The sequence below is a fragment of the Nyctereutes procyonoides genome, unplaced genomic scaffold, assembly GCF_905146905.1.
Source record: "Nyctereutes procyonoides isolate TBG_1078 unplaced genomic scaffold, NYPRO_anot_genome, whole genome shotgun sequence".
NCBI lineage: Eukaryota > Metazoa > Chordata > Mammalia > Carnivora > Canidae > Nyctereutes > Nyctereutes procyonoides.
The window spans coordinates 50,890,018-50,895,205 of record NW_026575046.1 but is presented as its reverse complement, the minus strand read 5'-3'; the positions used below and the strand labels follow the sequence as shown (position 1 = coordinate 50,895,205).

The window sequence follows — 5,188 nt, the reverse complement described above, 5'->3', positions numbered from 1 at the left end:
TCCTCTCTCCCTCCCTTTCACCTTCCTCTCTCTCTTTCTTTGCCTATGGATGTTCAATTACTTTAGCACCATGTGTTGAATGAAATCCATTAAATTGTTTTTGTTGTTTCTCAAAAATCAGTTGGGTGGATTTGTTTGGGTCTATTTCTGGGTCTTCTATTCTGCTCCACAGATCTATGTCTATCCCTCCATCAATCCCATACAGTCTTGATTACTGTAGCTCTATAATAATTCTTGAAATCAGCCTTTTTCCAGGTGACCGGGAAGATGGCAGACATTCAGACCGAGCGTGCCTACCAAAAGTGGCCAACCATCTTTCAAAATAAGAAGAGGGTCCTGCTTGGAGAAACTGGCAAGGAGAAGCTCCCGTGGTACTACAAAAACAAAAGCCCGGTCTGGGCTTCAAGATGCCCAAGGAGGCCATTGAGGGCACCTATATTGACAAGAAATGCCCCTCTACTGGCAATGTCTCCATCCGAGGGCGGATTTTGTCTGGTGTGGTGACCAAAATGAGGATGCAGAAGACTATTGTCATCCGCCGAGACTACCTCCACTACATCTGAAAGTACAACCGCTTTGAGAAACGCCACAAGAATATGTTGGTGCACTTGTATCCTTGCATCAGGGATGTCCAGATCGGCGACATTGTCACAGTGGGTGAGTGCGGGCCCTTGACTTGAGCAAGACTGTGCGTTTCAACGTGCTCAAAGTCACAAAAGCTGCTGGCACGAAGAAGCAGTTCCAGGAGTTCTGAGACAAGACTTCTGTCTACACCCATGAAGAAAATAAAACTATTTTCCCAGTCAAAAAAATAATAATAATTCTTGAAATCAGATAGACTAATTCCTCTCCTCCTCCCCCTCCTTTCTCTTCCTTTCCTTCTTCCTCTTCCCCTTCCCTCCTCCTCCTCCTTCTTCTTTTTATAAAATTCCATTATCTATTCTAGTTCTTTTGCCCTTCCATATAAAATTTAGAATAATCTGTCATACAAAAAGCATTGCTTGGATTTTGGTAGTAATTGTGTTAAATTTATACATTAATTTGGGGACAAACTGACCTCTTTACTATGCTGAGTCTTCTAATCCATGAAGAGAGCATGTCTCCATTTATTTAGACTGTTTTGATTTCTATCATCAGTGTTTTGTAGTTTTCAGGATTTAAATCCCATATATGTTTTATTAAATTTATACCTACGTATTTCTCTTTTTTAGGTGCTTTTAAATACTATTGTATTTTCAATTTCATCAACCATGTGTGCATTGCTAGTATACAGAAATACAATTAAATTTTGCATGTTTATGTTTATCTTGTGTCCTACGATCTTGCTGAATTCATGTATTAGATCTAGGGTTTTTGTTTTGTTTTTGTAGGTTATTTGGACTTTTTACATATGCAATCATATCATCTACAAATGCTGACAGTGTTATTTATTCCTTTCTGGTCTGTCTGCCTTTTATTTCCTTTATTTATTTGTTTTTCTTTATTGCACTGGCTAGAACTTCCAGCCCTATGTTGAATAAGAGTGATGAAATCCGATATCCTTGCTATTTTCCTGATCTTAGCAGAAAAACATTCAATGGCCTTTTACTATTAATTATACTGTTAGCTGTAGATTGTGTGTTGATACTTTTATCAAGTTGAGGATATTCCTCATTTCTATCTTTCTGAGAGTTCTGACCATGAATGGCTGTTGAATTTTGTCAAATGTCTTCTTCTTCTTCTTCTTCTCTTCTTCTTCTTCTTCTTCTTCTTCTTCTTCTTCTTCTTCCTCTTCTTCTTTCTTCTCCTCCTCTCTCTCTCCTCCTCCTCCTCCTCCTCCTTCTTCTTCTTCTTCTTCTTCTTCTTCTTCTTCTTCTTCTTCTTCTTCTTCTTCTTCTTCTTTGGCACTGATTGATAAATCACTTGATTTTTCTTCTTTAGTCTATTCATATGATGGGTTTCATCGACTGATTTTTCAAATGTTAGACTAGTGTGGTCATGGCATTTAATTCCTTGCATATATTGCAGATTCTTTTTTTTTAAAGATTTTATTTACTTATTCATGAGAGACACAGAGAGACACATACAGAGAGGCAGAGACACAGGCAGAGGGAGAAGCAGGCTTCCTGCTGGGAGCCCAATGCAGGACTTAATCCCAGGACTCTGGGATCACACCCTGAGCCAAAGGCAGGTGCTCAAATACTGAGCCACCCAGGCTTCCCTATATTGCAGATTCTATATGCTAAATTTTGTTAAATTTTTTTGTGTTTATATTCATAAGAGATACTGGTCTGTACTTTTTTGTTTTTGTTTTGTACTGTCTGGTTTTGGTATCATGAGAATACTGACTTTGTAAAATAAATTGTAAAGTCTTTCCTCCTTTTCTACTATCTGGAAGACATTGTGTAGGATTGGTGTTTATTCTTTAAACATTTGGTAGATTTCTCCAGTGAAGCCATCTGGGCCTGGAGATTTATTTTTTGGAATTTTCAAAATTATGAATTAAATGTCTTTAGGATAGTTTTAGGGCTATTCAAATTACTTATTTCATATTTGGTGAGTTGGGAGGAGTTTGAGTTTTTTAAGGAGTTGATCCATTTTATCTAAGTTGTCAAATGTATATTGTAGAATTATCATAGTATTCTCTTATTATTCTTTTGATATCTGCAGGGTCTGGGATATCTCTGGTTTCCTTCCTGATAGTAGTAGTTTGTGTCTTCTTTGATTTTTCCTTTGTTAATCTTGCCAAAGTTTTGTCTATTTTGTTGATCTTTTCAAGGAACCTATTCTTTGTTTCACTAATTTTTGTTTATTGTTTCACTGTTTTCACTTTCATTGATTTCTGTTCTGATGCTTATTATTTCCTTTTACTTTCTTGCTTTGGGTTTATTTTACTCTCGTTTCTCTAGGTTCTTGAGGTAGGGGCTTTGATGATTGATTTAAGACTTTCCTTCTTTCCTAACATATGCATTTAGTGCTATAAATTTCTCTTGGCACTTGGTTGTGCTCCCAAATTTGTTATGTTCTGTTTCCAACTTCACTCAGTTCAGTGCATTTTTTGATAACCCTTAGACTGTCTCTTTGACTGACGGATTATTTAGAAGTGTGCTTCCTTAATTTCCAAATGGTTAGAGATTTTTCTGTTATCTGTTATTGATTTTTATGTTTATTCCATTATGTTTGGAAAGCATACTCTGTATGATTTCAAAGGTTTAAAATCTGTTGGTTTTCCTTTTTTTTTAATGGCCCAGGATATGGGCTACACTTGTAGATATTTTGTGAGCACTTGGATGTGAATTCTGCTGTCATTGAGTAGAGTGTTCTATAAATGTTCATTCGATCTTGTTTGTTCTTGGTGATATTCTTCAATGTCCTTGCTGTTTTTCTGTCTAGTTGTTCTATCACATATTGATATGGTATGGTAAAGTTTCCAAATATAATTGCAGATTTATTTTTTTCTCCCTTTAGTTCTATTTAGGTTTGCTTTATGTGCCTTGCAATTGTGTTATTTGGTGCATATGCATTTAAAATTGCTGTCTTCTTGGTGGACTACTCTTTTACCATTATAGAATATCCTTCTCTGTCTCTGGTAATTTTCTCTGTTCCAAAGTTACTTTGTCTGGTATTACTACCACCACTCTTGTTTAACTTAGAGAACTTGACAGAAGGAAAATAGATTGTATTTATGCACATTTTTGCTTACTCTGTTCTTCCTTCCTGATATTTCAAGATTTATCCTTTCCCTATCTGTTTAGGGAACTACCTTTAGCCATTCTTTTAGAGTAGTTTTGCTTAAGGCAGTTTCCCTTAGTTTTTCTTTATCTGAGAATGTCTTGACTTCCCTTTCATTCCTGAAGAATATTTTTGATATCTATGGTTTTTTTCTTTCAGCAGTGTTGTGCTATGCTACTTCTTTCCGGGATTCATGGTTTCTGATGAGAACTATCCTGTCCTTAAACTGCTTTTCCTCTATAAGTAAAGTCATATCCCTGATTTCATTCCTGTGTCTTATTTGGGATTTGGTCAGCTTTTTGAAACTGTCAGTTTATGTGTCCTGCTAGGTTTGCAAAGTTTGTAGCCATTATTCTTTCTAGTGCTTTTTCAGCATTGCTCTCTTTTTTCTTCATCTTCTGGGACTCTGATGATATAAATATTCAATCTTTGTGCATTCAATCTTTGTGCATATGTCCCTGAGATTCCATTAATTAATTTTCAACCTATTTTCTCTTTGTTGTTCAGGTTGGGTAATTTATATTCTGTTTTCAAACTCTCTGACTCTTCCCACTGTATTTTAAATTCTGTTGACCCATTCACTGAATTTTAAAATTTCAGTTATTGAATTTTAGTTCTAAAATTTCAACTTGATTGTTTTTTTTTTTTTGTACTTTTAATCTCTTTGCTAAGGCTTTCTCTTCATTTGCTCAACTTTCTATTTTTTTTTTCATTTTCTTCAAGCATGTTCATGATTGCTTGTTGAAGCATTTTTAGGATAGCTTCTTTAAAATCCTTGCCATATGATTTTAACATCTATGCTGTGTTAGTGTTGGCATCTGTTGATGCCTTTTCTCTTTCAATTTTAGATCTTCCTGGTTTTTGGTAATGACAAATAATTTGATTGAAACCTAGAAATTTTGGGTATCATGTTTTGAGACTCTGTGTCTTATTTAAGCCTTCTATTTTAGCTGACTTCTTCTGAAGATTCTCTGGCAAGGGAAGTGGGTATTGCCTTGTTATTGTCAGATAGGAGTAGAAGTTCAGAATCCCCATCCAGCTTCCTTTGATACCCAAGGTGGGAGGAGCTCCCCATTATTGCTAGGTGGGTATAGGATTTTTGGATCCCAGTGTGGTCTCCACTGACACCTCAGCTGAACCATGGGCAGATAGGGGGCTCATATCTGCTCCCTGTGTGGCCTTCTTTGACATCAAGTGAGGTTGATGGGGTGGAGGGTTGGACACCTTCTTCTAAACTGGTGAGGATGGAGCTCTGGGCTCCCCATGTGGCCTTTGCTGGTGTGGGTGATGTAGGACTATAGTCTTTATGGAATCAACTAGTTATTATCTACAAGTTTTCTGTCTTCCTATGTTGCCTGTTTCCTGATCCTTTGGCTAGAAAAAGCAAGCTTTTGTTGGACCTTTTTTTTTTTTTGGTTGGTGGATTCTTTAGCTTCAAAAATCTGGGATATGTGAGGCTAAAAGAAAACCTGGGAAC

At 36.5% G+C, this 5,188-nt stretch overlaps 1 pseudogene; it reads left to right on the top strand.

Moving 5' to 3' along the window:
• The first annotated feature begins 263 nt into the window (after positions 1-263).
• On the top strand, positions 264-822 carry LOC129509813 (40S ribosomal protein S11-like; annotated as a pseudogene).
• The last annotated feature ends 4,366 nt before the right edge of the window (positions 823-5,188 follow it).